Source organism: Oncorhynchus nerka, linkage group LG15, assembly GCF_034236695.1.
Source record: "Oncorhynchus nerka isolate Pitt River linkage group LG15, Oner_Uvic_2.0, whole genome shotgun sequence".
In the NCBI taxonomy this organism is placed as follows: domain Eukaryota; kingdom Metazoa; phylum Chordata; class Actinopteri; order Salmoniformes; family Salmonidae; genus Oncorhynchus; species Oncorhynchus nerka.
The window spans coordinates 84,368,529-84,381,196 of NC_088410.1; positions in this window are offsets into that span (position 1 = coordinate 84,368,529).

Consider the following 12,668-nt stretch of genomic DNA (forward strand, 5'->3'; position numbering starts at 1 on the left):
TCAACCCTGCAGGCGCTACCCAAAACGCTGAAATAAAATATAAAACATGCATTACCTTTGACAAGCTTCTTTTGTTGGCACTCCAATATGTCCCATAAACATCACAATTGGTCCTTTTGTTCGATTAATTCCGTCCATATATTTCCAAAATGTCCATTTATAAAGCACGTTTGATCCACAAAAAAAACAGCTTACAAAAAACGCAACGTCACTACAAAATATTTCAAAAGTTGCCTATAAACTTTACCAAAATATTTCAAACTACTTTTGTAATACAACTTTAGGTATTTTTAAAAGTTAATAAACGGTCAAATTGTAGACGGGGCAATCTGAGTTTAATTCAGGAAAGAAAACAAACCAGTGCCACTTTTCACGTCTTGCGCAACTCACAAAAGTGTACCCAGTTCCGAGTTGGCCTACTTCTTCATTGCACAAAGGAATAACCTCAACCAAATTCCAAAGACCGGTGACATCCAGTGGAAGCGGTAGGAACTGAAAACAGGTCCCTAAGAAATATCCCTTGGCAATAACAAGGCAGGGAACAGAGAGAGGCAAAAAATAATAATCTGAACAGTTAGTCCTCTGGGTTTTGCCTGCTACATAAGTTCTGTTATACTCGCAGACATGATTCAAACAGTTTTAGAAACTTCAGAGTGTTGTCTATCCAAATCTACTAATAATATGCATATATTTTATTCTTGGCATGAGTAGCAGGAAGTTGAAATTGGGCACGCTATTTATCCAAAAGTGAAAATTCTGCCCCCTAGCCCCAAGAGGATTTATTAAAGTAATGATGGAATGTCATTTCTCTTTGCTTATTTGAGCTGTTCTTGCCACAATATGGACTTGGTCTTTTACCACCACTACCTTGCCAAAACACAACTGATTGGCTGAAATGCATTAAGAAGGAAAGAAATTCCAGAAATTGACATTTAACAATGCACATCTGTTAATTGAAATGCATTCCAGGTGACTACATCATGAAGTTGGTTGAGAGAATGCCAAGAGTGTGCAAAGCAAAAAATTCTTACGCAGGGACACTCGAGGTCAATCTTAAATTAATCATTGTTTACTTGTCAGCGCGCTGGGGAGGTTCCAACCAACTCAATGCACCATAATACACATGTCAATCAGGAGCTCTGCTTGGGCAGACCCAGCAGTTGTCTAATATATGGCTATACACAAACAAGTTATATTTGCATGATTTAGCATAATTAATGAATCATTACCGTTTTGTTTCATTCACGTGACCGACCAATACTGTTTCATAACATGTGACAGACCAACACCTCACGATTCTTCTCCTCTCTAAGCTGAGACCTTGAAACTGAGATATCGTTCGTTCTCAAAACAACATCAGGCCGTACTGCCAAATTGCAGCTACTGATAGGTGTGATTTGTACAGTCAGCCACTTGCATGAACACAGAAATTGGTTTATACAACAGCACATGAATAGAACACAGAAATGAGTTATAAGAAAAGCACAAACATTAAAATTCCCATTACAGGGGGGCTACTTTGAAGAATTTATTTAGCACTTTTTTGGTTGCTACATGATTCCATATGTGTTATTTCATAGTTTTGATGTCTTCACTACTATTCTATAATGTAGAAAATATTAAAATATAGAAAAACCCTTGAATGAGTAGGTGTTTCCAAACTTTTGACAGGTACTATATGTAAAATGTATGCACGCATGACAGTAAGTCTCTTTGGATAAAAGCATCTGCTAAATGGCATATATTATATATTATCACACAATTACTGTTATTGTTTACGCAATATGCAAAAACAGGCCATTATATATCCCAATCTGGGTCAGGTAGGCATCATTTGTACGTAAGCTTTCTTAGAGTCCAATAAGCTTGCTCTGCCCTTAACCCTGTTCTGAACACCTCCAAAACAAAGGTTATGTGGTTTGGTAAGAAGAATGCCCCTCTCCCCACAGGTGTGATTACTACCTCTGAGAGTTTAGAGCTTGAGGTAGTTAGATCATACAAGTACTTGGGAGTATGTCTAGACAGTACACTGTCCTTCTCTCAGCACATATCAAAGCTGCAGGCTAAAGTTAAATCTAGACTTGGTTTCCGCTATCGTAATCACTCCTCTTTCACCCCAGCTGCCAAACTAAGCCTGACTTAGATGACCATCCTACCCATGCTAGATTACGGAGATGTAATTAACAGATCGGCAGATAAGGGTGCTCTCGAGCGGCTAGATGTTCTTTACCATTCGGCCATCAGAATTGCCACCAATGCTCCTTATAGGACAAATCACTACACTCTATACTCCTCTATAAACTAGTCATCTCTGTATACCAATCGCAAAACCCGCTGGTTGATGCTTATTTATAAAACCCTCTTAGGCCTTACTCCCCCTATCTGAGATATCTACTGCAGCCCTCATCCTCCACATGCAACACCCATTCTGCCAGTCACATTCTGTTAAAGGTCCCCAAATCACACACATCCCTGGGTCACTCATCTTTTCAGTTCGCTGCAGCTAGCGACTGGAACGAGCTGCAACAAACACTCAAACTGGACAGTTTCATCTCAATCTCTTCATTCAAAGACTCAAACATGGACACTCTTACTGACAGTTGTGGTTGCTTTGTATGATGTATTGTTGTCTCTACCTTCTTGCCCTTTGTGCTGTTGTCTGTTACCAATAATGTTTGTACCATGTTCTGTGCTGCTACCATGTTGTGCTGCTGCCATGTTGTGTTGCTACCATGTTGTTGTCATGTTGTGTTGCTACCATGCTGTGTTGTCATGTGTTGCTGCCTTGGTATGTTGTTGTCTTAGGTCTCTCTTTATGTAGTGTTGTGGTGTCGTGAAGTGTGTTTTGTACTATATTTTAAATTTTTAATCCCAACCCCTGTCCCTGCAGGAGGCCTTTTGCCTTTTGGTAGGCTGTCATTGTAAATAAGAATTTGTTCTTAACTGACTCGCCTAGTTAAATAAAGGTTAAATAATAAAAAATTAATCATTGAAAACTTCTATTGCCAACATGACTATGAAATACGATCTTATAGTGTTAGGCTTTCACAAGGCAATTTAGAGAAACAGATCGCAATTTTGGTGCGCATCGAAAAGAGTCATGAGTGCTTTCAGGTGTGTGTTCTGTGACAAGTTTTCTTCAAAATAGACAAACAGGCTCATTCTGTTCAGAACAACACAAGGTTTGATGTCATGTCATCTTGTAGTTGTACATCAAACATAGTGATCATAAACGTTGACACTGTATATGACATGAGTTTTATGATACGGAAATGTGAAGTGCACATTTGGACTCAAGGGTATTTGGGACATCAAAGCTGTATTTATAATCATCGTCTTATCTTTCAAAATACATAGAGTATCTTAATTTACATAATTTCAAAATATGCAAGAGTTGCACGATTAGCGGAGGGATGGGGGCAACTTCTTGTCATGCATGGTGCCCAATTTCAGAATGGCTGTCAGTCAAAACCCATACATTGTAAAGCGCAGAGCTTGAGGTCTGACGTCATTGATAGTATGTTACTGTACATCCACAGCATTCCAATTTAGCTGCATATCAGTGCACAAATCTGACATTTCCAACCCGTTTATGGGTATGAGTGTAAAGGGTGACACAAAATCCAGGCGGTCAACTGATGAATTAAAAATGAGAGTGCTATTGCGATATACACATATGTTGATGTTGGGGTGGTGCTGGAGATGATGAATATGAAGTTGAACATTTTGACATTTCCCTTTAAGTTTTGGGATAGGCTTAAAACTAAAATATCAAAAACAACTTTCTATCACTAGATTTGAATATGTAATCTTTGGAACTAGAGGCAGATGCTTACACCCATCCGCCATCACCAATACTTTGGCTAAACCGAAACCTACTTGAAGGTATCAGTGCCCACTGTTGCCTCTAGTGGCCGGTTCCCACATCATCTCCTGACGTCGTCAGATATGGATGGACGTCGAATACTGACTTGTCTCACGGGTGATCTGCCTGGATAGCATATGGGGAGATCCTTTCTTGGAATACCAAGGGTCTACAATGATTATACACAGCTAAGTACTCCATTCCAGGAAAACCATCGGTGCCCTGCACACCTAAATACTAGCTAAAGAGTGCTCCGTTGCCATGGTTCTGTCTCATTGTGCTCTTACCATAATCCCTCTCTGACACTCAGCGCTCTATAGAATGATAGATAATGCCAGTACCTGGATTTTTATGGAGGAAAACAAAACAATATTCCTCCCATCCAGGAATGGCTGCACATTTAGATCCCCTCAGTTGATTAGAAGCATGTTTATTGTGTGGAGGAAAAAGGGAACTCAAAGAACACGTGTTTCTACAACCTAGGAAGGATTCTGTTTTGCCCTGACACTGTACAGTGTGGATTGCATACAGCCTTTAGTGTCTTTTATCACTTAATGCATTTGTGGTTCCTGTGTTGCTGCTGAAAGGTAGAGTATCTGCAAACCTATTTTGGAGACTGTGTCTCTGCATACCTCTTCTTGGTTTCTGTCTCTCACCCAGTGTGATCTCTCCTGCTGTCCTGTCCATCAGAGCATGGCAGCCAGGACAGCCAGTTCAGCCCTCTCTCTGTGCCAGGCCTAATCCTCTTTATCTTAATGGCATCCACCTGCTATCGGCAGGTTGGTGGGAACAATCGACCCTCTGTGTCTCTTTATCAGCACGGTGACCTCCCCCTTCAATATCTCACTGCCACCTGCTGTGACAGGCATCCCCTCTCAGCCTGATCCTATCACCCACCCTGACCCTTCACTGTCCATCACAATCTCCTCCATGTAGTATGTTGCCCAGTCCTGCCTACTGCTTATCAAACATGATTTCAAATGAAGAATACAAGAGGTGTCACTGTCAGGCTGTAGGCCGAGCCCACAGACAAACGTTTAAATCAGAGTCAATATTTTAGAATCATATAGTTGAGATTAAATCATATCTTAAATTGAGAGGTAGCAGAGAGAGGGGGATTCCATCTCTTTTTGTGGCATTTACCTTTCCCTGGGCACCTTAAAAGAAAGAAGGTGGATTTAATGTCATGAAATGATGAATGATGATGGTGATTGCAATAAAAACCAACTGTACAAATGATGGTATGTTCTGTATTAAATGGGAACCAATCTAGTCAGAGAACACCTTACGTGACTTATACAAACATTTGATGTATATTTACATTGGCTTTGGTTTATTTTTCTTTCCATGTACTGTAGCCTACTTGGACTGGTCTCCGTAGACCCAGTGTGAGGCCTGCAGCTCCACAGCAGGAGAGCCCACAGGGAATTTTAGCTCAGAAGAAATTAGAAAGAGCAATATCATATGGTAAAAACAAGGTTCCCATCTAGCAGTGAAGGACCCACAGTATTTCTACACCCCGTAAAACTATGATGAGATCAATACATTCAACTACTCCAGATGGGATTTGAAATGAGTTTTAACACGGTTGGAGAGTTTAGCTCAGCCTCAGCATGAACACAGTTGTCCGTCCTGGTTTACTTCTTGTGTAAGACATTTCCATTTGTTATTGACTTTTACAGTTCATTCTTATCTAAAAGTTATTTTAAAGTCACACGACATCGCCCTCTACAGGGTATGAAATGGATCATATTAGAGACATTATATAGTTTACCACAGTGAGTCTTAATACCCATAAAACCTAGCGGTCAAACATGGTCATTTTTCATATAGGGGATTTTAGAAACACTTCTAATAGGGGCTGTGTTTCGTGTAGACTAACCCTGGTGTGACGTTTTGATAACCGTGTAAATCTCTCTCGGGCAAAGTGTCTTTTATCAATATATTTGCCTGTATTTGCTAATGCTAATTATCTGCTAATGTGTCTATCATACAGAACAACAAATGTCTGTCTGAAGCTTCACGTCACTCACCAGGGCCATGATGATCTGGATGAGCCTGCCGAATCAAGGCAAAGCTAAAAAACTCTAGCTCATGGTTAACTAGTTAGCAACATTAGCCTTCATAAGCCGTCTATTTGTCTAGCCATTTAAATGCATGAGAAATTCATAAAAACGAGTTTAGATTTCTTTGGCTTTTATAAGCCAACAGTCTAGCTTGATAGTTAACTAGCCAGCTAACTTTGATGGTGAAGCTAGGCATTCTTGATAATGTTTGTTTGTGTCTATGGGTGAGGGCTGGGGGGGATGGGTAGTCTGTATTTTTCATCCTATAGCTTGTTTTCCATCTTCTTTTTAAGTAGTGAGTCAACATGTTTTCAGCACTTTTATTTCCATGACTGATCAAAACTAATTTTGTCATGCTCTCTCTTGTCTCTGCGGCAGACATACACTGAGTGTACAAAACATTAAGAAACCTTCCTAATATTTGGTTGCGCTTTGGAACTCTCCATCTTATCTCTATAAACCCACTCTACCTTCACCCATTTCCCCTATGCTACTTGATAACATCTAGACTCAGTAACACGTTTAAAGATACTTACACACGGGCCGTGGTAAATGGCAATTGAACCATGAGAAAATCCGTCTACCGTGTGTAGAGAACAGCGTTCCCGGTTGTTGTCAGTTCATATGTTGTCATTTAAACATAATCTTCGCTGTTTACCGCAGCCCGTCTGTAAGTGGCATTAAAAGTGTTGTGGTGTACTGCTTTTGCTACATTTGGTCGCCTGTGTAATGCTGTTCTCTTATTCTGGGGTTCAAACTGAATGCAGTGGTAAATGTGCTGCTCCAACATGGACCTGTTAAATGGACAAGAAGTGTATTGACATAGCTGCATTTAGGCCTCCTTGTTTTGAGTCTTAAGTGTGTTTCTCATTCTGCTGGAATAGTCTTTTATATTAAACCTACTTTAAGCATCCAGTTGTTTCTCCATTTGTAACTGGCCCACCGAAAATGACAATATGCTGTTTTACATGTTGTGTTATTTGTGCTGGTCTAATTCCTAACATGGAAAAGCGCTCTTGGTTATTAATAATGATTAATATGGTGCACCTCAATGTCCCAGGTTTGAGGCATTAGTGAATAAAATGATTGAATCTTTACTTCAAGTCACATGTTTATATGTTATGTATAAAATGCATATTTTATGCATTGTTTACTATTTAAATGTATTTAAAATAATGTAATTGTTGGGGTTTGGGTGCTTGATGGGTGACTAGGTGCATTCTTGTCAAATAAATATGCTTATTCATTCATGATTCTGCAATCAATCTGGCTTTGAATCTGCAACAGAACATGTCAACAAGTTAGTTCTGAATTGCGTTAATATAGCAGTGCATTCTGACACCATGAATTGAAATAGATTTCACCTCGTTCATATAGTTGGCAGACATTATAAGGGATTAAATATAGACTCCGCCGGCTGAAAGAGAAGAGGATCTGGTCAAATAAGGGCATGTTGCTAATTTCATTTTGGTAGCTAGCTTTTTTTGCAAAACAATTGCCTTACTATTCATGGCACAATGTAAATATCTAACTGCTACTAGGATAGTATTCTGTAGAAGACACAAGACCAAACCATAAAAAAGCCAACAAATATTAGTTAAATATGGAAAAGTAAATTAACATTTTCAATGTATCTTTTGTTTTGGATCAAAGTAGCTAGAAGCTAGCTAGCTGACAGCAAAGGTGCCGGAGCTTGCAGGGATTTATAGTCTTGCACAATGTCTACTTTGATGCTAATTAACATTTTCAAATCTGAGAGGAAATAGAGCCGAATACATTAAAGTCACCTGGTTCGAGAGAGATTTACATGGGTACCAAAACATCACACCAGTGAAAGTCTACATGAAACACAGACCTTGTTAGAAGTGGTTCAAAAATCCCTTATGGGAAAAATGAATAGTGAAAAAATGATTGGAAGCATTTCCAGGTTTGACCTCTACGTTTTATGGGTATTACGACACGTCCACTGTGGGGCTATTTCTCTAGTTCATTCTTTACCCTTTTAGTCCCCAAACAAGCTCCCAGAGCTCTGGTCCCAAACGCACATTAAGAATTGTCAGCCTTGCTTCGCATGTATACACGATTACCAATATCAAATGAACCAGGGCTTTTACAGTACTGAAGGTTCCCATTTATTAAAAATTCTAATAATGATATGTTTGTAAATGTTGTGTAAGTTCCTCTTTTTTTGTTTTGTTGTTGTGATGTCCGTTATCAGTGGTTAATGGACGATGAGGCATTCTGGTAGCAGGCAGTTGCCTAATTGCCTGGAGCACAACAGTGGGAGAGTAATTACAGGGACACAGAGGAGTATATGACTTCATGACTGGCACCATTTAATGATAATGGGGTGCAACTCACAGTAATGTGGTCAGCCAATCACACTGGACTGGCTGGGACACATCTCAATGCAAACGAGCCCTGACTGGAATACAGAGTAGCAGCTCGCCCACACAGCTCAGCACCGTTCAACACGGGAGTATGCATATCATTATGACTGTGACCCCCCCTCCACCTGCAGTGCCATGATTATGTCACCACGGATGGACAGGTTTAATTCTAGATAAACTAATCTCCTCCTGCTAGTAAGCAGTGGATGAATACTCAGAAATATCTAAGCTTTTACAAGCACAGATTGTCCTTTATGATGGCACAATGAAAAACTTTGCATTGACCTTATCTAAATTTCACAAGTACCGGTATTCATAAACTAATTAGGAATATGCCCATTATATTAGACAGTCATTGCACATCATACAAACAATCGGTAAAAGCGATTATATACTGGTCTGGGGCATGTGTTATGTCACTCCTTATCGTTTGAATTAAAAATAGAATACTGACTTCCTGACAAATCACAGAGTTTTGAAACCTAAATGTACACTGAGTGTACAAACACCTTCCTAATATTGAGTTGCACACCTTTTGCCTTCAGAACAGACTCATTTGTTCAGGGAATGGATTTTACAAGGTGTCGAATGTGTTCCACATGGATGCTGGCCCATGTTGACGCCAATGCTTCCCAAGGTTGTGTCAAGTTGGCTGAATGCCCTTTGGGTGGTGGACCATTCTTGATACACACAGAAACTGCTGAGCGTGAAAAACCCATCGGAGTTGCAGTTCTTGACACACTCAAACTGCTGTGCCTGGCACCTACTACCATACCTTGTTCAAAGGCACTCAAATATTTGGTCTTGCCCATTATCCCTCTGAATGGCAAACATACACAATCCATGGCTCAATTGTCTCAAGGCGACAAACTGACACGTTTTCATTTAGGTCAAAACCAACTTTATATCGAAGAAATGCCTTTGATTTCGATGCGAGAAGACCATTAGACCCAATGACGAGGTTCTGTGCATGAGCTTAGCTAGGGGATTTCTATTGGAGAAGCAGTTTTAGCCTATCTTCATACGGTAATGTCTTTGGTTAAGGTTATGTTAAAATCTGATTTTAAAAGAAGATCAATTGAAGAAATAGGCAGGTTTATGACTTTGTGGCTATGGTAACTAGTGATGACCTGCATTATGTGTAACTAACAACAGTAGCTAATCAAATGTGTTGTACCGTGATGCGTTGTTCTGGAGGTAAAGTCAAGCTGAAAACATAAGCGAAACTGAACTTGCATTAGGTTAGCATATAAATGATTATAGCTACATCGATTTAAAACTTGTATGACCTAGCTAGCCAGAAAATTTGCCAAATATCTTGAACAATGATATCGTATTCAGAATTTACCAACACTGGCTCTAACTTTTGGTTAGCTAGCCAGTTAACGTTAAGATCAAGTTGCTTGCTCTTCTCGTCTGAATAAATGAGCGCCTTGCGAGAGCACAACAAAGACTTATTGATGCAGTTGAGGCACCAAACCAAAAGAGTATTGACTATCCAAGGCAGCTTGGAGAGTGACTCGGATGGGAAGACAACAAAAAACCGAGGTCAATTTTTATTTATTTTACTAGGCAAGTCAGTTAAGAACAAATTCTTATTTTCAATGACGGCCTAGGAACAGTGCCTGTTCAGGGGCAGAACGACAGATTTGTACCTTGTCAGCTCGGAGATTCGAACTTGCAACCTTTCGGTTACTAGTCCAACGCTCTAACCACTAGGCTACCCTGCAAAGACCATGATGACCTCGCTACTGCCAGGTCTGCTCCCAGCAAACCTACTGTACAGTTCAAGGAGAGAGATAACACTGAGACACAGGCCACAGCCCCACAGAGAACTGGATGTAGATAGCAAGCTAGCTAGCTATGTCAGTTGAATGCAAAATAACTGATGCCAGAGTATTTTTACATGCAAACTAATAATTCAATATTAAACTGATTATGTCAGAAGGCAGAGTATGGCATTAGTCATGTAAACAGCTTACTCTGCTTGCAGTGGCGGTCGGTGACGTTTAAGATGAGGGAGGTCTTTTTTAATGAGCATGGCCTTATTTCTATTACAGCATATTGGATGACTCATTCATATTCCATTCACCCAGCTCAATGTAACATTGATAGGTTTAGGTTATTACATTATACTTGAGTTTTCCCCTATACCCATCACGAGGTTGCTACATCCTAGCCTATGAATGAAAGTTTACAACGTAGATGCACAGGTTGAGACACAATTTTTTGTAATCAAGGTGACAGACAGTGACACATTCAATTCCACCTTGCAATTCCACCCTGCATCTAGATGATCTAGGGTGTAATCATTAGTCCAAGCGTCGCAAACTAGAGTTTCTATTGGACAAATACAGGTATGTTTCTCCCCGCTCCGTTCTGTTTTTCTTCAGTTTAAGAAATATTTTTCAACATAATTGTCGGAATGAATACACTCCTGATCAAATGGCCACCAGACTATTTACATTGACACCCAACCCCCTCCATTTGTTTTGTAAACTGCTGCTACTAGCTGTTTATTATCTATGCATAGTCACTTCACCCCTACCTAAATGTACAAATGACCTCGACTAACCTGTATCCCCGCACATTGACTCGGTACCGGTACCCCCTGTATATAGACTCGTTATTGTTATTTTATTGTGTTACTTTTTATTATGTTTTTACTTTAGTTTATTTGTTAAATATTTTCTTACCTCTTCTTGAACTGCACTGTTGGTTAAGGGCTTGTAATTTCCAATTAAGGTTTAATTTGATAGTCCTAAATCAAAGTTGTTACTGTTGCAATTACTCTGTTACTACTATCATAGACCATTTAAAGAAAGATAGGTATATCTTCTCCCACTAGATGGCACTGCATCATCAAAGGGGAGCAATACAACTGCTTGATCTCACTGAACTCACTGCTGCGTTTTTATTGAGCAGCACATTTCACCTTTTATAGTCTCATTAAAAATGTGTCCCTCTGCTTGTGTCCATAGAGGGAGGTGGATAACGACACATTCCAATCCCCTGGACTGGAGCAGATGTCAGCCTCAGAGAGACAGCAGCCTTTACTGGGCTATGACTGGATATCATAAATTAATTCTACACAGAAAAAAAGCTAACCCAACCAGTTTAGTTTATCTGTTTGAAATTGATACACTGTTTTCCCTCCTCCCTTAGGGATTGTGGATGCATAGAGCTGCACACTTCGACAGGTCAACAAGCAGGCTAAGTGCATTTACTTAATCTAATATATTTTTCTTGAGCTGTGATTATGATTTGGGTTTCAAGTATTTTTAACCAAAATAATATGAGGGCTATGACTGAAATAGCGAAGTATTATTATTTGATGAATGAGTGTTGATATACCCTCCTTACAGATGATCTGAAGAGGACCTCTCACCCTCATCACTGTCAATAAAGAAGGAAAACCCCCAGCACACCATGGGTATTCACCAAGTGTATGAGTAACACCAGCACATTTTTGGATTAGACCTACATTATGTCACTATTGCTTCCTGAAGAAGAGACCCTGGATAACTGTCCTGTCTGAATCAGTTTCTCCTTGTTGTTTAAGTACGTTCTGTTACAGGACTTTTTCCACATTTTGTTATGTTACAGCATTATTCTAAAATCGTTTAAATAGTTTTGTTTCTCTCATCAATCTACACACAATACCCCATAAAGACAAAGCAAAAACAGGTTTAGAGATATTTGCACATGTATATAAAAAAACACTGAAATATTACATTTACATAAGTATTCAGACCCTTTATTCAGAACTTTGTTGAAGCACCTTTGGCAGCGATTACAGCCCTGAGTCTTCTTGGGTATCATGCTATAAGCTTGGCACACCTGTACTCAAGTAAAAGTCACCCAGTAAAATACTACTTTAGTAAAAGTATCTGGTTTTAAATATACTGAAGAATCAAAAGTAATAGTACATGCTAAAATATACTTACGTATCAAAAGTGAAGGTAAATGCAAAAAGTCATGTTATCAACGGCCGTTATGGTCGCTCGTCACTAAAACACTGCATAGTTTATTACATTATTTTAAAAAGGAAGTCTTAAACAACAAACCCAAGACTGACTAACAATGCCGAGTACCCAAGTGGGTAAGGTAAACAGCGCTTCTCAGACTTGTTCCCCTACAGTTAAGCGTCAGAAGACCGCCCTCAGCACTGAAACTGAGGCCTTCATAGCTGGCGCAATTTCTGAGGCGTTAGCCAAGCAACAGAACTCTCTCAAGGATATGCTGCAACGGGTGTTAGCTGAGGCGGTGGAACCACTCAAAAGAAAACATCAAGAGACTTTCGCGGCTGTTGAAGCTATTACAATCGACATTGAGAGAAGGATGAAA